The sequence below is a fragment of the Cervus elaphus genome, chromosome 14 (genome assembly GCF_910594005.1).
Source record: "Cervus elaphus chromosome 14, mCerEla1.1, whole genome shotgun sequence".
In the NCBI taxonomy this organism is placed as follows: Eukaryota; Metazoa; Chordata; class Mammalia; order Artiodactyla; family Cervidae; genus Cervus; species Cervus elaphus.
The window spans coordinates 51,002,162-51,027,351 of NC_057828.1; positions in this window are offsets into that span (position 1 = coordinate 51,002,162).

The following is a 25,190-nucleotide window of genomic DNA, read 5'->3' on the forward strand; positions in this document are numbered from 1 at the left end:
TGATGATAAAAAGGAGGATGAAGCACCATAATGGCTAAAACCTGTTGAGTACTTACTATGAACACAAGCTATGATTTTGCATCTGCCAACTTTACTTGTCTACCCAGCAGCCCCAGGAAGTAAGGGCTTGTTAAATGTTGAACTGTGCCCCCCACTCTAAAACACATTGAAGCTCTAACCTACAGCACCTATGAATGTGACCTTGTCTGGAAACAGGGTCATTGCAGGTGTAACCAGTTAAAGACGAGGTTATTGGGTGGCCCTGGTCCCACTTAACTGGTGTCCTCATAAAAAGAGGAGAGAGACACACAGAGACAAGATGGCCATGTGACCACAGAGAAAGAGATTGAAATGGAGCTATCATGAGCCAAGGAATACCCAAGGGCCCCAGAAGCTGAAAGAGACAATGAAGGGTCCTCCCTTGGAAGCTTCTGAGTGAGCACAACCAAGCTGACATCTTGACTTTGGACTTTTAGTCTCCAGAACTGTGAGAGAATCAATTTCTGTTGACTTAAGCCTATGGTACTTAGTCACAGGAGCTGCAGGAAACTAATATGAGGCTGCTATCATCTCAGTCTTATTGATAAATAAACTTAGGCTCAGAGAGGTTAAGCAAGTTCCTCAAGGTCACAGAGCTCATAAGCTACAGCACAAATGCAGAAATACACTGAGGTGGAGAAGGATATAACCTACCACTCCATGAATTGCCTGTCATGCTTTCTGGTTTCCAAATTTTGTCCTATGTAGGTGGAAACTGTTCTGAAATAAATGATGCACATCCCTGCCTCCCTAACTCAGGAAAATAATTGGGCCTTTTCTCAAATGAGTTAAGCTCTCTGTGAACATACATGCACTGGCTTGGTTACAGAACGTGCAGCCTGGAGGCTGCTGTTAAATCTCTTCCCACTGTGGTGTCAGGCTGACATCCACCATGTCTCACAGTGTCTGCCACTCACAGGCTCTTTGATGATTCACTCTCAGGTCTATGACAAACCACAAGCCAGCTCACAGGGATTTTCAGTAATTATGTGTTTAAAAAATTCATTATAGTAAGAAAAATGATAACAACTAAGATTTATATGACGTTGACTACTGCACTTTACATTCATTAACTCATCTGATCCAAACAACAACCCTAGCAGACAGGTGCATCACCATCATCACCCTTATCATCACCTACATCGTCATCATCACCATCATCACCACCACCGTCATCATCATGGTCAGCCTTCCCATTTTACTGATGAGTAACCCAAGGTCTGGAGAGGTGGAGTGATCTGTTCAGGGGAACAGTGATGGGCTGAATTGTGCCCCCTCCCATTTATGTGTTGAAGCCCTAATTCCCAGGGCTGCAGATTGTAACTGTGTATGGAGACAGGGTCTTTAAGGAGGTTGTTTCTGTTGTTGTTCAGTCACTCAGTTGTGTCCAATTCTTTGTGACCCCCATGGACCACAGAATGCCAGGCTTCCCTGTCCTTCACCATCTCCCAGAGCTTGCTCAAACTCAAATCCAGTGAGTCGGTGATGCCATCCAACCATCTTGTCCTCAGTCATTAAGGTTAAACAAAGTCTTTGGGGTGGGCCTTAATCCAACCTGACCGGTGTCCTTTTTAGAGAGGACATTTGAGCCCACAAAGAGAGACCAAGAGTGCACATATACAGAGTGAAGACCGCATGGGGATGGGGGGAGGAGACCGCCATCTACACGCCAAGGAGAGAGGTCTTGGCATGTCAACTCTGCTGATACCTCGATCGTGGCCATCCAGCCTCCAGAACTATGAGAGAATAAATGTCAGTCACTTAAACCACCCACTCTGTATTATTTTGTTCTTTGGCAGCCCCAGGAAATGAATACAAAGATCCAGCCAGCCAGCCAGGGCAAAAACCAAAACGATACCTGGGAAGGGTGATAAAGAAGCCACTTTCATTCTCGAATTACACAGCACAGAAGGAAATGGCTTCTTGACAAAGGAGCCAGTCAGGCACACGTGTGGCCTGGGAGGGATGGACCAACCTCCTGAGGCCCCGGGAGACACCACAGTGTCCACCTCATGTGCTCATTCAGCCGCCTCCTCACCGGGATCCCCTGTGACCTACAGTCACTGCCTCAGTAACCTTGAAGGCTGCGCAGTAAGCAGCCTTGCCCAGGTTTCGACATCACTGAGGCAACAGTTCTGGAAAGTGACTTGCCCACATCCAAGCAGCCATAGAGGCTTCCCAGATGGTGCTAGTGGTAAAGAACCCGCCTGCCAATGCAGGAGACATAAGAGATGCAGATTCCGTCCCTGGGTCATGCAGATCCCCTGGAGGAGGGCATAGCAGCCCACTCCAGTATTCTTGCTGGAAGAAGCCCCGGTGACAGAGGAGCCTGGCAGCCTATAGCCCATGGGGTCGCAAAGAGTCAGACACGACTGAGCGTCTGAGCAGCAGCAGACAGCCGCAGTGGCAGGGCTGAGGCCTGGACCCAGAGGTCTCTACATCTCCTGACCCAGAGGAAAGAGTGGGAACGGCCCACACACCAACAACCCAGCAGATCCGCATGGAGGGCAGAATAAGGGCCTTGTGCACCAAGAGGAGAGGAGCTTGGAAGACAGTGTAACAGAGGCGCTGTGGCAGACGGAGGAAAAGGACAGAGGACTTGTCCCAGAACAGGAAAGGAAAACATAGATCTGGCCCCGCAATTCTCCAGCCCTGGGGCCCTGCCAGGCCAGCTTCTTCAGCCAAGATGAAGCCCGCACCTTCACCAGGCCTTACCCGGTTGCCACCTTGCCTCACTGAACTTGACCGCAGAGCCCACCAAGTGTGTCCTTGATACCAGCTCTTCCTTGAACAACACCAACTATATGCCCCTGGTGTGGTGCCACCGTTCTAGTGGCTGGCAGGCTAGGGGCAACCTGGCTTCATTCTAAGGCTGCAGTTAACGTGTGCGGACAGAGGTGGAGCAGAAGCTGGTGGCCTTCCATCAGGGCTCCAGTGTGGAGTGGACGGCAGAACCAGGGAGTCTGGGACCTCGGGAGGAGAGAAGGACTTTGACCAGGGGGTGAGTGGCTATGGCGAGGCAGGGCTGTGCTGGCCGGACGTGACTGCCCACTGGCAGAAATCAAGGCCCCATGTCGGCTGAGCCAAGACAGGCATCACCCAGAAGACAGCCAGGTGGGGCAGGGGGAGAGGGCTTAGAACTAGAGGGCACCCAGGGCAGGGCCAGAACGGTACAATCAGGCTGAATTAAACAGATGCCATGGGCAGTGGTCACCAGGGCAGCAGCAAGGGTAGACAGACCCCAGGGAGGGAAGCAGTGGGGAGACGGCCAGGCCACTGACATTGCGCACTCTGAGAAGCCTGGGGGAAGGGCAGGGTGGGTCCACAGGGTGCCTGCCCTCTAGGAAAAGAATGCCCAGCTCTGGGAAGACACAGCCTCTGCCAAAACCTGGATCTGAGGGAGGGCAGTGAGGGCTCAGATTATCCAGGTAATCCCCTTGGAGGGGCTCTCTCATGCAGACACAAGCAGAGCTTTTAAGGGCTAGCCAAGAGGGTACGAGCATTGGCCTAGAGCTGCGGTCAGCTCATTGAGGTCCTCCAGGTGCAGAGAAAGCGCTGAGGGGAAAGAAAGCCACCATAGCAGGGGGGTGGGGGGCACCCAAGAGTGCCAACAACTGAAATCCTGAGACTCCACTGTGCCCAGAGCTCTCTGCTTACCCCTTCACTGCTGCCCCCGCTGGGCAGGCACCACTCATCCCGGCGGTCCCTCAGCGACCTGTCACCACCCTACGAAGCTCAGGGTGCAGAGTCCAAGGAGCTCCGGCCACGTCGGGTCAGGCCCATTCCTGCGGATCTGAAATGCGGAAGTCACTGCTACCCAGCTCGGCACCCACTCTTCACCCTGCAGGGCCCCGAAGTCCCCCCGGTTCCTGGCTCCATGTGTACTTCCCAGTGCGTCCATGATGCTAGTGTGATGGGGGGAGGGTGCCCCAGCTTCCAGCAGAAGCCCTACAGAGGGGGGCCAAGTCCCAGTTGGATCCCAAGGGGAGCCCTTCCAGACCCGGTGCTGACACAGGCCATCTGCTCTCAAAAGGAGTTCTCAGCCATGAATAATTCAACCAGAAATTCCAGGAAAACACGGGCTTTTGTTGACTCTGCCTTACCCTGCTGCTAATCCTTCTTTAAACTTATTAAAGATAAAACACTGACACCTGCAGGAACTTGGCGGTTCATGATGTTCTGGCCCCCGGGGGCTGGCAGGCGGTGGGGCTCCGGGCGGCATCTTCCATCCATCTGGAGATCTTGCCTGGAGAAGGTGAGGCGGGGAAGGAAGAGCACATCGTTTGTCAGGAACATGGATGTAACCGAGACAACAGCCGGGGAGACCTCTCATTTCCAGTGAGAAGAGGGGAGGGTGTGGGGGCTGTTCCCATGACATCTGGAAGGTTGTTTGTTCTTTTCTCCAACGAAATGTAGTGACAGAATGAGTCTGGGTTTCATCTCAGGCACAAATTTTCAAAAAAGTTTCTAGACACAGGAAATGTAGCTAAGTTAATGCACGTTCCAGAAAAGGAAGTGGAGGGTCCTGGTGAGAGAAGTCCGGGGCCTTGGTGAGTCAGGAGATTTTCAAACTGTGTGGGCAGCGCTTGCCATGCCCTGAGCCCATCTCCCTCTGCCTCTGGGAAGTGGTGGGCTCAGGTTCCCTCTGGGATGTGCTGCAATGCCGAGGATGAATGAGGCCAGAGCTGGGAGGCGGTCTGGGTGGGGCCAGGACCCGAGGGAGCCAAAGGACAAAAGTTGGTCTGTCCTGGGAACTGACAGGACAGCAGCATGTCAGGGACTTGGGTCAGGGAGGCGGCTCCTCGGGGGTCCCAGACTGGCCCAAGGTCTGCAGACAGGAGTCGGGGTAGGGAGAGCTGGAGAGGGGTGCAAAGGGTGTCCAGGTGCAGACACAGGATCGAGCTCTGAGATTCTGAAGTTGAAGAGGCCAGAGAGAAGGGAGGTGGGGCTACATGGAGTCGGGGGCGGGGTGGGGGGGGAAGCTGTGGGCAGGGCTTAATGAGCAGGTCCCCAAAGATTGGCTGAATGGATACAAAAACAAGACCCCCATATATGCTGTCTACAAGAGACCCACCTCAAAACAAGAGACACATACAGACTAAAAGTGAAGGGCTGGAAAAAAATATTTCATGCAAATGGAGACCAAAAGAAAGCAGGAGTCGCAATACTCATATCAGATAAAATAGACTTTCAAATAAAAGCTGTGAAAAGAGACAAAGAAGGACACTACATAATGATCAAAGGATCAATCCAAGAAGAAGATATAACAATTATAAATATATATGCACCCAACATAGGAGCACCGCAATATGTACGGCAAACACTAACGAGTATGAAAGAGGAAATTAATAGTAACACAATAATAGTGGGAGACTTTAATACCCCACTCACAACTATGGATAGATCAACTAAACAGAAAATTAACAAGGAAACACAAACCTTAAATGACACAATGGACCAGCTAGACCTAATTGATATCTATAGGACATTTCACCCCAAAACAATCAACTTCACCTTTTTCTCAAGTGCACACGGAACCTTCTCCAGAATAGATCACATCCTGGGCCATAAATCTAGTCTTTGAAAATTCAAAAAAATTGAAATCATTCCAGTCATCTTTTCTGACCACAGTGCAGTAAGATTAGATCTCAATTACAGGAAAAAAATTGTTAAAAATTCAAACACCTGGAGGCTAAATAACACGCTTCTGAATAACCAATAAATCATAGAAGAAATCAAAAAAGAAATCAAAATATGTATAGAAATGAATGAAAATGAAAACACAACAACCCAAAACCTATGGGACACTGTAAAAGCAGTGCTAAGGGGAAGGTTCATAGCATTACAGGCTTACATCAAGAAACAAGAAAAAAGCCAAATAAATAACCTAACTCTACACCTAAAGCAATTAGAGAAGGAAGAAATGAAGAACCCCAGGGTTAGCAGAAGGAAAGAAATCTTAAAAATTAAGGCAGAAATAAATGCAATAGAAACTAAAGAGACCATAGCAAAAATCAACAAAGCTAAAAGCTGGTTTTTTGAAAAAATAAACAAAATTGACAAACCATTAGCAAGACTCATTAAGAAACAAAGAGAGAAGAACCAAATTAACAAAATTAGAAATGAAAATGGAGAGATCACAACAGACAACACTGAAATACAAAGGATCATAAGAGACTACTACCAGCAGCTCTATGCCAATAAAATGGACAACTTGGATGAAATGGACAAATTCTTAGAAAAGTATAACTTTCCAAAACTGAACCAGGAAGAAATAGAAGATCTTAACAGACCCATCACAGGCAAGGAAATCGAAACTGTAATCAAAAATCTTCCAGCAAACAAAAGCCCAGGACCTGATGGCTTCACAGCTGAATTCTACCAAAAATTTAGAGAAGAGCTAACACCTACCTTACTCAAACTCTTCCAGAAAATTGCAGAAGAAGGTAAACTTCCAAACTCATTCTATGAGGCCACCATCACCCTAATTCCAAAACCTGACAAAGATGCCACAAAAAAAGAAAACTACAGGCCAATATCACTGATGAACATAGATGCAAAAATCCTTAACAAAATTCTAACAAACAGAATCCAACAACATATTAAAAAAATCATACACCACGACCAAGTGGGCTTTATCCCAGGAATGCAAGGATTCTTCAATATCTGCAAATCAATCAATGTAATACACCACATTAACAAATTGAAAGATAAAAACCATATGATTATCTCAATAGATGCAGAGAAAGCCTTTGACAAAATTCAACACTCATTTATGATTAAAACTCTCCAAAAAGCAGGAATAGAAGGAACATACCTCAACATAATAAAAGCTATATATGACAAACCCACAGCAAGCATCACCCTCAATGGTGAAAAATTGAAAGCATTTCCCCTGAAATCAGGAACAAGACAAGGGTGCCCACTCTCACCACTACTGTTCAACATAGTGTTGGAAGTTTTGGCCACAGCAATCAGAGCAGAAAAAGAAGTAAAAGGAATCCAGATAGGAAAAGAAGAAGTGAAACTCTCACTGTTTGCAGATGACATGATCCTCTACATAGAAAACCCTAAAGACTCTACCAGAAAATTACTAGAACTAATCAATGAATATAGTAAAGTTGCAGGATATAAAATTAACACACAGAAATCCCTTGCATTCCTATATACTAACAATGAAAAAACAGAAAGAGAAATTAAGGAAACAATACCATTCACCATTGCAACAAAAAGAATAAAATACTTAGGAGTATATCTACCTAAAGAAACAAAAGACCTATACATAGAAAACTATAAAACACTGATGAAAGAAATCAAAGAGGACACAAACAGATGGAGAAACATACCGTGTTCATGGATTGGAAGAATCAATATTGTCAAAATGGCTATTCTACCCAAAGCAATCTATAGATTCAATGCAATCCCTATCAAGCTACCAACGGTATTTTTCACAGAACTAGACCAAAGAATTTCACAATTTGTATGGAAATACAAAAAACCTCGAATAGCCAAAGTAATCTTGAGAAAGAAGAATGGAACTGGAGGAATCAACCTGCCTGACTTCAGACTATACTACAAAGCCACAGTCATCAAGACAGTATGGTACTGGCACAAAGACAGAAATATAGACCAATGGAACAGAATAGAAAGCCCAGAGATAAATCCACGAACCTATGGACACCTTATCTTTGACAAAAGAGGCAAGGATATACAATGGAAAAAAGACAACCTCTTTAACAAGTGGTGCTGGGAAAGCTGGTCAACCACTTGCAAAAGAATGAAACTAGAACACTTTCTAACACCATACACAAAAATAAACTCAAAATGGATTAAAGATCTAAATGTAAGACCAGAAACTATAAAACTCCTAGAGGAGAACATAGGCAAAACACTCTCCGACATAAACCACAGCAAGATCCTCTATGACCCACCTCCCAGAATATTGGAAATAAAAGCAAAACTAAACAAATGGGACCTAATGAAACTTAAAAGCTTTTGCACAACAAAGGAAACGATAAGTAAGGTGAAAAGACAGCCCTCAGATTGGGAGAAAATAATAGCAAATGAAGAAACAGACAAAGGATTAATCTCAAAAATATACAAGCAACTCCTGCAGCTCAATTCCAGAAAAATAAATGACCCAATCAAAAAATGGGCCAAAGAACTAAACAGACATTTCTCCAAAGAAGACATACAGATGGCTAACAAACACATGAAAAGATGCTCAACATCACTCATTATTAGAGAAATGCAAATCAAAACCACAATGAGGTACCATTACATGCCAGTCAGGATGGCTGCTATCCAAAAGTCTACAAGCAATAAATGCTGGAGAGGGTGTGGAGAAAAGGGAACCCTCTTACACTGTTGGTGGGAATGCAAACTAGTACAGCCGCTACGGAAAACAGTGTGGAGATTTCTTAAAAAACTGGAAATAGAACTGCCATATGACCCAGCAATACCACTTCTGGGCATACACACTGAGGAAACCAGATCTGAAAGAGACACGTGCACCCCAATGTTCATCGCAGCACTGTTTATAATAGCCAGGACATGGAAGCAACCTAGATGCCCATCAGCAGATGAATGGATAAGGAAGCTGTGGTACATATACACCATGGAATATTACTCAGCCGTCAAAAAGAATTCATTTGAACCAGTCCTAATGAGATGGATGAAACTGGAGCCCCTTATACAGAGTGAAGTAAGCCAGAAAGATAAAGAACATTACAGCATACTAACACATATATATGGAATTTAGAAAGATGGTAACGATAACCCTATATGCAAAACAGAAAAAGAGACACAGAAATACAGAACAGACTTTTGAACTCTGTGGGAGAAGGTGAGGGTGGGATGTTTCAAAAGAACAGCATGTATATTATCTATGGTGAAACAGATCACCAGCCCAGGTGGGATGCATGAGACAAGTGCTCGGGCCTGGTACACTGGGAAGACCCAGAGGAATCGGGTGGAGAGGGAGGTGGGAGGGGGGATCGGGATGGGGAATAAGTGTAAATCTATGGCTGATTCATATCAATGTATGACAAAACCCACTGAAATGTTGTGAAGTAATTAGCCTCCAACTAATAAAAAATTTTAAAAAAAAAAAAGTTATTGTGCAAAAAAAAAAAAAAAAATGAGCAGGTCCTTAATGGGCGGGACTAGTGGGGTGGAGCTGGGGGCGGGGCCATCCACAGGGCAGGGTCTGTAGGGCTGGCTAGAGGCAGATGCAGGATGTTGTGGTCACGCTGGGGCTTATGACTGGTTCCAGCAAACACGGGTCTCTGAAGGGAGTTACGCAGGGGTGTGATAGAGTTAAATGTGTCCTTTTGAAAGCTCACTGTGGCTTCAGTGTAAACAATGGATGGGAGGAGATTGAGATATTAGGAGTCACGGACAAGGCGTTAGCATTGGAGAAGATTCTTGAAAGTCCCTTGGATTGCAAGGAGATCCAGTCAGTCCATCCTAAAGGAAATCAGTCCTGAATATTCATTGGAATAACTGATGCTGAAGTTGAAACTCCAATACTTTGGCCACCTGATGCGAAGAACTGACTTATTTGAATAGACCCTGATGCTGGGAAAGATTGAAGGCAGGAGGAAAAGGGGTCGACAGAGGATGAGATGGTTGGATGGTGTCACCGACTCAGTGGACATGAGTTTGAGTAAACTCCAGGAGTTGGTGATGGACAGGGAGGCCTGGTGTGCTGCAGTCCATGGGGTCACAAAGAGTCAGATACAACTGAGCGACTGAACCGAACTGAACTGATGGACGAGGCATCACCAACTCAGTGGACGTGAACTTGGGCAAAGTCCAGGAGATGGCGAGGGACAGGGAGCCCTGGCGTGCTACAAGTCCACAGGGTCGACTTGGCGACTGAACAACAGCAAATGGAGAAGGGGGGGGGGACGGCTAAGTGAGGACGCGGCATGAGGGTGAAGAGAAGTGAATGTATGTGGAACTTGTTGGAGACACAGAATCCCCGGTGTGTTTGGGGGAGGAAGACTGGGATCCAGAAGGCCCCAGAGTAATGGATGATTCCCAGAGCTGGGGGCCCTGGGGAAGGCCAGGTAAGCAGAAAAATCTGAGCAGGGCAGCGTGGACAGGTCCCATCTCTAGTTCCTGGGGATCCCCAAGTAGGTGTGACTGGTGGGTAGCTACATGGCCTCCAGCAGTTGACAGAGAAAGTTGTTGGCAAGAGGCAGTTCATGTGGGAGGAGGGGGATGGTGTAGGCTCCTCCTGTGTGGCAGGAGCCTGGTTGTTCTGTGATGTTTCTAAAAATGGTGGGTGGATAGAGGCAGAGCTCAAATTCTCTGACATTGGTGTCAGCTTCTTAGAAGGGCTAGGAGGGGCGGGGTGGGGTGGGGAGGAGGAGTGGATGCTGGAAGGTACAAAAGCCCTGAGAGATGCCAGGAGATGCCAGGCGAGGCTACAGGAAGCAGAGGCCGTCAGGACCCCAAAGCCATTTACTTTACTGTGAAGACAAGTGACAGCCCTTCATGTTTTGCTCTTCTCTGTAGAAACTCAGGAGTGTGTCTGCACACCCCACGCACCCTCCCTCTGCCTGTCTGAAGGTGAGGAGGGGGAAATAGTGCAAAAGAAAAGTGACAGTTTTGTGACTCTTGCTTCAAGGAAAGTGATGGAGGAGCCCTTGCCCACTGTCCTAGTGATCCCCTGTTTCACCCACAGCATTTCTAGACACCACCCCTGGAGGCATGGGAGCACCTCTAGTTTCTTTATTTTTATGTCTGAAGCCTTTTCTTTGTGGTTTAGCAGACAATTGGACCCAGAGCAGGGAGTGAAATAGGACCTCTGAGGGGAAGTAACCCTGGCGCCTGCCCAGGTGCCCACAATTCTGGGTCTTACTATGAGCTAAGCGGCTGGGTCTCTGGGTTGCCTTTGGAGGGGATGATATTTTCAGCCTTGAAAATCATAATGCTGCTCCAAAATGTGGTGGAAAATAAAAAACCCAAATCTGGGTTTCTTTGTCCTATTAGTGACACAGTTAGTGGAAAAGCAGGGCCCAGGGACGAGGTCAGAGGCTAGGCCTGGAGGCAGTGCCCGGAGCCCAGGCCAAGGTCAGCACCTGGAGAGCTGCCCTCATGGGGCAGCCTCGAGGGCGGGGCCTCCCCTCCGCTGTGATTTCCTGCAGCTTCCACTGCCCACAGTGTGATGCCCCTGGCTCTGGGCAGAAAGTGAAAGGGCAGCTGCCCTCCTGTCATGCTTCAGCTAGCTTCTACCTGGACACTCCAGCGACAGAATGTTCGCACCCACTAAAGAACTTGTTCATGTCCAGTAGTTCTAAGAGTTAGAAAATTCATCCTCTGATGAGCTGAAGAGAGGGCAAAATTATTCGTCATCCATATCAGTTCTGAGGTATGTAGTACAATGCCCCTCCTACACGGCCTGGTTCCAGAGTTGTCCTGCCCACAAGACAGATCAGAAAAGTGAGGCTGAGAGACAATACTGGCACCTGACCTTGGCTCCAGAGCTGAAGGCTTTGAAACTCACAGCTCAGTGTCATCGTCCCCATTTTACAGATGAGTAAGTTGAGGTTAGAGGGGCAACCCCAGTGCACAGCCCCATCAGCACAACAGCAGGACTCTGGCTCAGATCAGTAAGGTCTGGGGCTGCTCTGCGGGCAATCTCAACATCCCCAGCCTCAGCGTTAGTGCCGTTCCCTTTCCAGCCAGTCAAGTATAGAGACGGTCAGCATGCTCAGAGCAAAGAGCTCTGCTCTTTGCTGGGCTAATGTTCTGGGGTCACTCCCCTCCCATTTCAATGGCAGGTTCTGGCTCAAGGGCTGCCAGGTAGGGGTGGGGTAGGGAAGAAAGAGAGATGACGATGGGGGACTGTGGTGCCTGTGTGACGCGATCCTCACTCTGATTCCTCCAGAAGCTGGGAGGCAGCTCATGCGTCCAGATCTGGATAGAGTAACACTGTTTTCTTCACCACACCGTCTCTCTAACCAGCCCCTGCTCAGACTTCTCGGAGCTGCCGAGAGACTCAGGCCGTCAGACGGCAGCTCCACCCACAAAACCCAGAACCAAGTTAATGAGCCAGACTCTGCCCTCAGAGTGAAGTTCACTGTCATTAAGCATTATCTCAAGCATGCCTGAAAGACATATACTTATGTGACCGTGTACTTATACATGAATATATAATTTAGGGCCTGCTTTGCAGCATACTAGGGAGGAAAAAATAGATATAGATAAACACATATATAGGTATGCCATTGCTGTTTAGTCCCAAAATCATGTCCAACTCTTTTGTGACCCCATGTACTGCCTCACACCAGGCTCCTTTGTCCATGGGATTTCTCAGGCAAGAATACTGGAATGGGTTGCCATTCCCGTCTCCAGGGGATCTTCCCCACACCCAGATATCGAACCCAAGTCTCCAGCATTGACAGGTAGATTTTTACCACTGAGCTGCCAGAGATGCCCATATATAGGTATAGATGAGGAAATAGACATTATAGGTACAGATACAGGTGTGGACAGAGACACACAGGCCGTCTCTGCAGCCTGCTCACTCCAGCCTTCTGGAAGGTGGCGGTGGGAAGCATTCCCTCCTCTGCAGCTTGCCACCACACCTCTGTCCCCACAACCTGGCAGACAGATCTACAAGGTGGCGACAGACAAGGACCCAGAGCCCAGGGGCCTTCCAAAGTCCTGACATGCCTCCTACCCACAGCATCTCTCTCCCAGATGCATCATTCCGTCTTGCGGGCCAGGAAACAAAGTGCAGGCCATTCCGAGATGGCTCCTGGCAGAAATCCAGTTCCCGGACTTGTTCCCCAGAAGTTCCTTGTCAGTTACAAGTGACCTTGGCTCCCAGAGGTCACCATGGAGGCCAGCGGGGCCCTAGGAGCACCCAGGTCCGGACTCAACTGAGGTTCCATGGGTCTGTTCTGCTCCCACTGGGGTACCCCAGCCCCCAGGATCCAGACACAACATCACAGGGCAGGGGAGGAGGGGGATCCCTGCCCCAAAAGAGTCTCCCTTGAAGGGTCTGGGCTGTTTGGGGGGAAGCATGTATGTAATCACCTTGTGATTGTGGGGGCTGTGATGGGTAACTTTACAGTCAGGTTGGCTAGGCCATGGTGTCTAGTTTGTGCAAACACCAGTCAACCGTGAAGGTACCTTTAGATGAAATGAACATGTAACTATGTGACTTTGAGGAAAGCAGATCACCCTCCATATGTGAGTAGGCCTCACCCAATCAGTTGTAGGGAGACCAGCCAGCCTTCTGGTTGCCTCTGCTTGGCTGCTCCCTAAGCCTCCTTTCCTGGTGCCTCCATAGAGAGCCTTTAGGGATTTTAGAAGAAAAAGAAAGAGATCAGAGAGCATTCACTCCCGGTCAGAGCTGAGGCTGGAGGACCAAGGTGAGAACTGCTTAGCCGCCACCACCCTGGCCCTAAGAGGAGCTCTGGGTGGGGAGTTGGGGGGAGTCATAGAGCATCTCCAAAGCTCTCCCAGGACCCCATCACTGCACCTCGTGGATAGGAGCCAACCTGTCTTAAAAGTACCGTTGGCATCAGAGTCTGAGTGTAGGGAGAACAGTCTGCTGAGAAGAGCATTTTTCAGTCTCATCACTGAATCCCACCAGGGCCCTGGCAGCTATGTCAGAGAGTGGGTTTGGGGCTCCTCTGACCTGTGGGGCCTCCCAGGGAGGCAGCCTTCCCCTCTTCTCTGCAGGCCTAGCTCAGCTTATCCTCTGCTCTCAGGTCACTGCTACAGGTGGGCATCCACCTCTCTCCCTGACAGTATAATTATCATTTAAAATAAAAAAGGGAATTTAAAATAGAATGCCTATTATTCTGCCCACGCAAACTTTTTGGGCAACAATCATGCAGAAGCACCTCTGTGGTCACTCACCTTCCCTAAGCCCCACAGGTTTCCCAGTTAAGGTCTGTTGGATCAGCCTTTTGTAAAATATTTAATATTGATACTTCTATGTTTGTGTAAGCCTTCATTCCCACCCTGGCCTTTCCTGGCTCAGGCCTGTGTGTGAATTTCTGGGTAAATACTCACATCGTACACACAGGCACACTTACATCCCACACAGAGACATGCATCTCACACACACACACACACACACACACACAGAGGCATAGCACACACAGGGCTCCACCCATATCTCTCTCTCTCTCTCACACACACACACACACACACACACACACACACACAGCTCCACCCACATCACACACACACACACAAGGCTCCACTTGCATCACACACACATACATGCATACCCTTGTTCCAATCCCTCCGAAGACCACCTCCTGTCACTGCCATGCTGTAATATTTCATGAAAAGCAAACAAATTGCATCTCCTTGATTACATTTCCTGATTTCTTAGAAAGCAAAATTGTAGTAATTGGTTTACATTAAGCATCGTGCTATTTGAGAGTGGGAAATTAAATAGAATACCATTAGTTTGGATTCGTAGGCAAACATAGTTTAATGAGAGCAGCCGCAGACGTTTGGAAACGCTTCTAAACAACATCTTTGCAGGGAAATTGCAGTTTACATCACTGGCTACAGTGGAAAACTGCTCCAAGGATGGACCTGGGACCCTTCTGGCCGCCCTGTGAGGCACTGGTCTGCGGTAAGGCCAGACGCCCTCAGTTCTTAAGGGGGCACAGCAAAGGTGTGGGTTCTGGAAGTATGCTTAGCAAGGACCATGGCCCACTCTTGACCAGTGTCCTGGGATGCGGGCTGTGTGTGATGCTGAGTGTGACCAGCCCCACCTTGAAAGTCACCCAGCCACCTGCCACCAGTGCCAGACCCCAGACTCAGGAGAGCCCTCGGCCAAGGGCCTCATTCCTGGGTGAAAACTCGGTTTGGATCTTCGCCTGGCTGGGCCCCCCGCCCCCTGTCAGGACCATCGATCATTTCTGTGCCCTGTGCCAGGCTGCTCTGTGAGGGCCGGGTTTCATGTTTTGTCATCTGCCTGTACCAGCCCCTCCTCTGTGTTCTGTGCAAATGGGGAGCCTGAGGTGGCTGAAGGAGACACATGTCCCACTACACCTGCTGCTGGGAGAAGTCCTTCCAAGACAACAGATCCCGTGTCCCCAGGCTCCATCAGCACCTGCCCACCTCGGGACACAAGGCCAGCAGCTCCAGCGACACTGGGTGCCGGGGAAGGATGGGAGTGGGGCACCAGGTCTAGGCAATGCTCTTCCCTGCCTCCCAGGACAGCATCAGCAGGCCCAGGCCTCACCCTGAACACAGGCAAACGCATGCCCAGTTAAGAAGAGCTCAGCCCCGCAGCCCTGGCCCAAGCTCCCCACATGGGTTATTGACCTGATTCTCCCCAACCTGGGGCACTACATGGGGCAAATCCTGGCTTCTTCCCTGCCAAAGGGAGATATCAAGTCCTGGTCCTGCCTCTTTCTAGCTCAGTGACCTCAGGCAAGTCCCCGATCCTCCATAGAAGACGTGGGATCAAATCAGATTCCCAGTTCCCTGCTCCTTCTCCTGAAGCGATCTCTGTCTTTTTAAATTCAAGCCACGTCAATTAATTATACCAGGGATGGTGCTATGCTGCCTTTGTGGGGAGTTGTTGTTCACTCGCTCAGTTGTGTCCGACTCTGCAACTCCATGGACTGTAGCACTCCAGGTTTTCCTGCCCTTCACCATCTGCTGAAGTTTTCTCAAGCTCATGTCCACTGAGTCAGTGATATTATCCAACCACCTCATCCTCTATCGCCCCCTTCTCCTTTTGCCTTCAATCTTTCTCAGCATCAGAGTCTTTTCCAGTGAGTTGGTGCTTCACATCAGGTGGCCAAAGTATTGGAGCTGCAGCATCAGCAGCAGTCCTTCCAATGAATATTCAGGGCTGATTTCCTTTAGGATTGACTGGTTTGATCTCCTTACTGACCAAGAGACTCTCAAGTCTTCTCCAGCACCACAATTCAAAAGCATTAATTCTTCGAGGCTCAGCCTTCTTTATGGTCCAACTCTCCCTTCTGTACATGACTCCTGGAAAAACTATAGATTTGACAATATGGACCTTTGTGGACAAAGTGATGTCTCTGCTTTTTAATATGCTATCTAGCATGCAGTTAACTTTCTCCACCTGGTGGAGGTTCCAATACTTGTGACATAACTCAAGGATTTGGCTCGGAATATTATCTATAGCCCTTGAGGAGCTAAAGGTCCTTGACTTTGTTTTATGGTTTAACTATTATTATTTTGTCTTGCTTGAATGTTTTACTTTGTTTCTGCATTTTCTCACCTCTCCAATTAAATTTGCTCTTTAGAACTCAGGGAAGACCCAGGAAGTTAAAATTTTCTGCAAGCAAGAGGCAGGTGGAGGACAAGGGCAGGGGGTCTGCCCAGGAAGGCCCGCAGTGTCCTGCTTGGTTTCACCAGCAACTTCCTCTGGTCTTATGTGACCACAGGCTGAACTCTGGAGCCCTTGCCCTCAGCAGCCCACCACTGCAAAGATCAATTTGTCCCAGTTTGCCCAGAATTTTACCAGTTTTAACACCAGGTGAGCTGAAAGAGTTTGTCCATCTTCTCACCATGCTGGTCGAGGCGGGGACTTCTTCAACGATGACAGGGACCCCAGGGCAGAGGCAGAACTGCCCCCAGCAGGTCCAGCTCAGTCTCCATGAGTGTTGGGTGTGCGCCTGGCCAGCAGCTCCCACCTAAGCACAGGGTCCGGCTCCTGCCCCAGCATCTGGCTGTTGGCCTGTTGTCCCCTGAGCATCTCTTCTCCCCAGGATGCCTGGCCTCCACTTGGACCTGGTGCCAGCCAATATGGCTGGTTGGTGTAGAATGAGGAAGAGTACAACGTGTCTGGTACATGATGTCGTGGTGGGGGAGGGAGGATGTTATGCAGCTACATGGACCACTTTCTCAGAAAAGGACTGGGGCTGTGGGGAAGGGCTTCCCACTGACCCCCCACAGCCCTCACTATCCTCTCTCTCTGCACCTGTCAGGACCAGGGCACCCAGGTGCAGCAGAAAGGCAGGTGAGGGTCCTCAGCTTTTCTTTCTCACTACACCAAGGACTAAATGCACCCTGCCTGTTCCCGGCTCATTCTCCACCTTCCTTCCTCCCCATCTCTCTCTATTATCTTCTCACCCAAAGTTCTAATTATCTCTTTGTATCTCATGTGATACAGGAGCTTTAGAAACCCCAAACCACCTCTCTGTCTCTCCACCGTGGGCCCGACAGTTGGAACAGAAGCCTTAGGAAGGATAAACCTTCTTTATTAAAGATCCTTTGTTTAAGAGAACCGCCCCACCTTCCATGTCAGGACGCTGCAGACACACAGAGGAGAAAGGGGCTGACTCACATCACAGAGTGAAATGTCTTAAAACAGCTATTCATTCTTTTATAATGTTATCTGAATGGAAGGTATTCTCCACTGTGTTTCTTTCTTCAAGTCATTTTTACCCAATAATAGTGAGATTCTGTTTAAACTTTGGGGCAGAGTCTCAGAAGTGGCAACCCCTTCATCCTCTCACTCAACAGCATTCATCCAACACTTGGGACGGGTGTCAGGTCCTAGGTTGTGCACCAGGAGCCAGGGGGCCCTTGCCCTTCCATGAAGCTAAGCTTAGACCCAAGTCCAGGGGAGGCCCTGGAGGAAGCCAAGTTGAGAAAGCAGTCCCAAGGGGGGCTGCCCTTCTGATCATGACAGAAACAAATGCCCCAGACAAAACTCTAGACAGAAACTTCCAGAATCCAGGGCTCATATTTTCCCATGCAATGTGTAAGTTCTGCTGTAAATAAATTCTGTTGTTGTAGTCTTTGTTGTTCAGTAGCTAAGTCATGTCTGACTCTTAGCCCGCCAGGTTTTCCTGTCCTTCACCATCTCCCAGAGTTTGCTCAAATCCGTGTCCATTGAGTCCTTCAGCATCAGCCCTTCCAGTGAGTATTAAGGGTTGATTTCCTTTAGAATTGACTGGTTTGATCTATGAGCCATGCCATGTAGGGCCACCCAAGACAGACAAGTCTTAGTGGAGAGTTCTGACAAAATATGGTCCACTGGAGGAGGGAATGGCAAACCCGTCCAGTATTCCTGCCATGAGAACCCCATGAAGAGTATGAAAAGGTAAGTAAATTTATATTTTAAAAAATACAAAAGATCATGTTAGCGATATAAGTTTAGACTCCAAATTCATCAGAGAAACAGACTTGGAGGTTCAATTTTCCAATCAGCCTCACCCCCTCTGCGTGGGCTGAGGTCCACTTCTTCCTGTGGCCAGTTAAGCTCCACCCCCCATCCCAGTGGTCTTGCTCTCAACAAAGGTCAGAGCCATCCGGGCAGTTGGACCCAAGACCTCATGCCCTTTTCTGCACAAATATTACGACCCAGGACTCCTGTGTCCGTCCCTCTCTGACCCCGATGTCAGTCCCTGTCTGACCCCGTCTGTCCCTCTCTGACCCCATCTATCCCTCTCTGACTCCAGCATCCATCCCTCTCTGACCCTGTCCAACCCTCCCTGACTCCATCTGTCCCTCTCTGACCCCGGCGTCCGTCCCTTTCTGATACCGTCTGTCCCTCTCTGACCCCATCCATCCCTCTCTGACCCCGTCTGTCCCTCTCTGACTCCATCTGTCCCTCTCTGACCCAGGCGTCCATCCCTCTCTGACCTTGGCGTCCATCCCTCTCTAACCCTGGCGTCCATATCTCTCTGACCCCAGCGTCCGCCCCTCCCCGACCCTGACATCTGCCCCTCTCTGACCCCAGGGTCCACCCCTCTCTGACCCCGGTGTCCATCCCTCTCCAACCCCAGTGTCCACCCCCTCTGACACTGGTGTCCATCCTTCTCTGACCTTGGTGTCCGCCCCCTCTCTGACCCCAGGGTCTGCCCCTCTCTGACCCCGGCATCCATCCCTCTCTGACCCTGGCGTCTGCCCCACTCTGACCCCAGCATCCATCCCTCTCTGACCCCGTCTGTCCCTCTCTGACCCCGGCGTCCATCCCTCTCTGACCCCGGTGTCCATCCTTCTCTGACCCCGGAATCCGCCCCTCTCCGACCCTGGCATCTACCCCCTCTGACCCCAGAGTCCACCCCGTCTCTGACCCTGGCGTCCATCCCTCTCTGACCCTGTCTGTCCCTCTCTGACCCCAGTGTCCATCCATCTCCAACCCCAGCATCCACCCCCTCTGACCCTGGTGTCCATCCTCTGACCTCGGTGTCCGCCCCTTCTCTGAACCCGGGGTCTGCCCCTCTCTGACCCCGTCGGTCCCTCTTTGACCCTGGCATCTGCCCCTCTCTGACCCCAGCGTCCATCCCTCTCTGATCCTGGCATCTGCCCCTCTCTGACCCCGGTGTCCATCCCTCTCTGACCCCGTGTCCACCCTTCTCTGATCCCAACATCTGTCCCTCTCTGACCCTGGCAGCCATCCCCTTCTTCCAGACTCACTGCTCTGTGGAGGCCATCTACAGTTCACACTCTTACTCTCCCGGGTTATGTTCTGGTCCAAGCCCTTCCTTTTCATTCGGCTGAATCCCTCTGTACATTTTTCAGGTGTTAATATTTCATTGGTTTCTTTATGTTTTAGAAGGAAGCGCTTATGTCATCTCAGGCCACAGTTTCCCTGGAACCAGGCATTGTGTTTGTAGAATTCCAAGTGTTTTCACACAGCTGATGTATTTTTCCAATTATAAAAAGCAATGTACTCTCATAATGTTTGGAGAATGGAAAACCCTAAGATGAAGAACAGAGGAGTCATTGGAAAGAAAGCTTTAGAAATAGAAAGCATGGCTGCCACTGGTAGTACTGTTTTACTTTTGATAGTGACAAGTAAGAAAATGGTGGTAAGGAGTCAGAGGTCACTGAAGACACAGCGGCATCTGGTCCCATCACTTCATGGCAAATAGAAGGGGAAAAGGTGGAAGCAGTGACAGATTTTATTTTCTTGGGCTCCAAAATCACTGCAGACAGTGACTACAGCCATGAAATTAAAAGATACTTGCTTCTTGGAAGGAAAGCTATGACAAACCTAGACAGCGTATTCAAAAGCAGAGACGTCACTTTGCCAACAAAAGTCTGTTTAATCAGTCAGAGCTGTGGTTTTTCCAGTAGTCATGTACAGATGGGAGAGTTGGACCATTAAGAAGGCTGAGCACCAAAGAACTGATGTTTTTGAATTGTGGTGCTGGGGAAGACTCTTGAGAGTCCTTTGGACAGCAAGGAGATCAAACCAGTCAATCCTAAAGGAAATCATTCCTGAATACTCATTGGAAGGACTGATGCTAAAGCTGAAACTCCAATACTTTGGCCACCTGATATGAAGAATGGACTCATTTGAAAAGACCCTGATGCTGGGAAAGATTGAAGGCAGGAGGAGAAGGGGATGACAAATGATAAGATGGTTGGATGGCATCACCGACTCAATGGACATGGGTTTGAGTGGACTCTGGGAGTTGGTGATGGACAGGGAGGCCTGGCGTGCTGCAGCCTATGGGGTCGCAGAGTCAGACACAACTGAGTGACTGAACTGACTGAAGCTTCAGCCAAATGATAGCTTCAAATCACACCTTCCTAGCACTCTTAGGAAAGGCTCTATAAATGTCAAGGTGAGATTTCTTACCTGGATGGTGTCTCCAGCCCTCAAGACTGCTCCTTCCACTTGAGGGGACCAGAAACTTTGATAAACTGTGATTCTGAGTTGCAAAATTATTAGTAAATGTTTGGCTTCCATTGAAAAAAGAGTTTTTATTTTAATTTATTTTGTAATGAAAGCTTGTAACAGTACTGTACCATAAACACAAACAGCACATTCTTATAAAAATTTCATCTTTATCTATTTTGGGGAGAAATAGTCCTGTCTGCCTAATTGAAGCATCTGTCATTCTGACATTAAATAGTGCGTCCTTGGTCCTTTTATTATATTGTGGTGCATTTTTCACACACTGTTAAATTGAAATAACGCTGCTTGCTTGGAGATAAAGAGAGATAATAGGTATTTTATAATGAAGGGGAAGGAGGTTCATCTGGAATCAGAGCTGAGAATTGCTTTATCTTTTTCCTGGGGTTTGCTGCCCTAAAGGGAGCTGCGGCTCGTCACATCTCTCAAGGCTCTAATAAGAGAAGAATCAAATGAGAAACATTTAGACAAGCATTAGAAATTCGATTGCCGACAGTCAGTCTTGTGTGCATCCTGGGACCTGCTTTATGAGCAACTCAGATGGGTGGGGACTTGGCCCGGCCACCCACACACCTTTTCAATGTTGAAAACTGAATCCCACTGACTGTTTTTTATTAGTCAAATATCTCTCCCCAGAGCATCCCAGTTTTTGTTTATTAATCTATGAACATGTTTCAAAATATTTGACCCAATTCACTCTCTGTTTTGCAATTGGCTACCCGAATAAACAGCTTCCATAAAATCATAGACTTTCAGTGGTTGAAATAACTCAGAGTAATTTACTCGAAGCATCTCACTGGGACGGAGGTACCCTCTGCAGCCACCCTACAGAGCCATCCTCCTTCCAGGACTTGGACCTTTCCAGGGTTAAGAGCTTGACTGAGATCTACTGACTTTGAATCCTGACTCCACTTTGTGTTTCTAGGCAAGTTCCTCTCCGAGCTTCAGCTTCCTTGTCTGTGAAATAAGAATGATAATAGCATCTAATAATAGTCAGTACTAGTACTAATATTTCTTTCATTATTTACCCAGGTAGCAGCTGTTCTTTATTTAATTTGTGAGAGTTATAATTGATTAAACCTGTCTGTGCCTACTACCAAGCCAGGAAATGCATCATGAACGTCATAATAATAGATGGTGGTGATGATGATAGTGATACTGATGTTAAGGATGATGGTGAGGACAGTGATGGTGATGGTGGTGTTGATGGTGATGATGGTGGTGATGGTGGTGGTGCTAATGATGACAGCGATGATGTTGATGGAGTTGATGATGATAATAATGGTGATATGATGATGGTTTGACTGTGTGGATCACAATAAACTGGAAAATTCTGAAAGAGATACCAGACCACCTGACCTCCCTCTTGAGAAACCTGTATGCAGGTCAGGAAGCAACAGTTAGAACTGGACATGGAACAACAGACTGGTTTCAAATAGGAAAAGGAGTACGTCAAGGCTGTAGATTGTCACCCTACTTATTTAACTTATATGCAGAGTACATCATGAGAAATGCTGGGCTGGAGGAAGCACAAGCTGAATATTCATTGGAGGGACTGAGGTTGAAGCTGAAACTCCAATACCGTGGCCACCTGATGAGAAGAGCTGATTCATTTGAAAAGACCCTGATGCTGGGAAAGATTGAGGGAGGAGGAGAAGGGGACGACAGAGGATGAGACAGTTGGATGGCATCACCAACTCGATGGACATGGGTTTGGGTGGACTCTGGGAGTTGGTGATGGACAGGGAGGCCTGGCATGCTGTGGTTCATGGGGTTGCAAAGAGTCGGACACGACTGAGCGACTGAACTGAACTGAGCTGATAAAGGCGGTGGTGGTGGTGATAATGATGGTGACGCTGATGATGGTGGTGATGGTGGTCATGATGGTGTTGTGATGGGGGTGGCATCTTGTAAGGTGGGGATAATTATTATAAATGAGAAAACTGGCATTTACATTTATTAATAACTAGCCCAAGTCCACCCACCTGGCTGGGGCCTGTTGGGATTCAGACCTAGGCAACCAAGCCATTGAACAGCTTTGCACAAGTTCTTCTTACAGCAATCACATCAACTGCCCTTCCTCCTCCCTGAGTGACTGAGGGCAGCAGCCTGAGAGCCAATTGGAAGCCTATCTTAGCATCTCAAGGACAGGAGACAAGATTCAAGGACACCTGACTGCCAACGCTCTCACTCAATGCCGTGTTGCCCTTGTTCAGTCTCTAAGTCGTGTCTGACTCTTTGTGACCCCATGGACTGCAGCACGCCAGGCTGTCCTTCATCATCTCCTGGAGTTTGCTCAAACTCAAGTCCATTGAGTTGGTGATGCCATCCAACCATCTCATTCTCTGCCATCCCTTTCTCCTTCTGCTTTCAATCTTTCTCATCATCCGGGTCTTTTCCAATGAGTCCACTCTTCACATCAGGTGGACAAAGTATTGGAGTTTCAGCTTCAGCATCAGTCCTTCCAATGAATATTCAGGGCTGATTCCCTTTAGGATTGACTGATTTGATCTGCTTGAAGTCCAAGGGACTCCCAAGAGTCTTCTCCAACACCACAGTTCAAAGGCATCAATTCTTCAGCACACAGCTTTCTTTATGGTCCAACTCTCACATCCATACATGACTACTGGAAAAAGCCATAGCTTTGACTAGATGGACCTTTGTTGGCAAAATAATGTCTCTGCTTTTTAATATGCTGTCTAGGTTAGTCATAGCTTTTCTTACAAGGAGCAAGCATCTTTTAATTTCATGACTGCAGTCACCATCTGCAGTGATTTTGAAGCCCAAGGAAATAAAGTCTCTCACTGTTTCCATTGTTTCCCCATCTATTTGCTATGAAGTGATGGAACTGGATGCCATGATCTTAGTTTTCTGAGTGTTGAGTTTTAAGCCTACTTTTTCACTCTTCTCTTTCATTTTCATCAAGAGGCTCTTTAGTTCTTCTTCACTTTCGGCCATAAGGTGGTGTCATCTGCCTACCTGATTGGCATTTCTCCTGGCAATCTTGATTCCAGCTTGTGCTTCATCCAGCCCAGCATTTCACATGATGTACTCTGCATATAAGTTAAATAAGCAGGGTGACAGTGTACAGCCCTGACATACTCCTTTCATGATTTGGAACCAGTCTGTTGTTCCATATCTGGTTCCAACTGTTGCTTTTTGACCTGCATGCAGGTTTCTCAGGAAGTAGGTTAGGTGGTCTGGCATTCACATCTCTTGAAGAATTTTCCACAGTTTGTTGTAATCCACACATTCAAAGGCTTTAGCGTAGTCAATGAAGCAGAAGTAGATTTTTTTCTGGAACTCTTGCTTTTTCTATAATCCAACAGTTGTTGGCAATTTGATCTCTGGTTCCTCTGCCTTTTCTAAATACAGCTTGGACATCTGGAAGTTCTCGGTTCACGTACTATTGAAGCCTTGCTTGGAGAATGTTGAGCATTACTTTGCTAGTGTGTGAGATGATTGCAACTGTGTGGTAGTTTGAACATTCTTTGGCAAGAGAAAAACCATAGAGTTACTCAAATAGAACAACAGAGCCAATGGCCATTTCCCAATCTACACTCTGTAGAAAAAGGTTTACTTTGAGAAGGAAATGTTCACATAAAAGAATTGTGAATTGTGTTATATTGTTGATAACATGTCCTGAGTAGATGATGCCTCTTGTGTACCCACAGAACTTTGAGCAAAGAAACGGACTGACTCGTCATTGATTTGTAGAGTAAGAAGTATCAAGTAACCAGTGAGTCATTCTGCTGAGCGTTCCATCTTGCTGTTCCTAGCACTCCCATCCAAACCCACTCACTGACCTGTGAGTCAGCGGGTGGATGTTGCAAGCCCAGAGCACTTAGTTTAAGTTTTTAAATTATAGTTTCAAATGCTTAAATTGCACCAACATTTCTCCTAGTCTACTCCCTGTTATGTAACAGCCACCTTTATATTCTCTAAAAGGAAGCAAATGTAAATTTTTTGAACTGTGAACCGTGAAAACAGCATCGCTGCATCTTGGGTCTAACAGAGAACGAAAGATGGATTTGGCTTGTTTGTCCAGTAACCTGTGGGTAGCAGAGGTTTTCATAAGATAAGTCACTCCACTCAATATTTCAGAATAATCACATTAAGTGTATGACCCCAAAGACTCTCTTGCTGGAGGTGAAGACTCTGTGAAATAGACTAATGATGACAGCTCCTACCCAGTGCCATGGCAGTTGGAAGCCAAGCTCAGAAGATAAGCCAGGAGGTCTCAACACCAGAAGGCAGGATTCCACTAAGAACTAGGTCTGCTCTATGACTTGAGAAGGTCAGGAGCATGTGAGAAAGTGTACCCACCCTTGTCCCTGAAAACCTCAGATGTACACGTGCTTTGCTGTTCAGTCGCTAAGTTATGTCTGACTCTTTGTGACCCCATGGACTGCAGCAGGCCAGGCTCCCCTGTCCGCTGTCTCCCAGAGCTTGCTCAAACTCACGTCCATCAAGTCGGTAATGCTAACCAACCATCTCATCCTCTGCCACCCCCTTCTCCTATTAC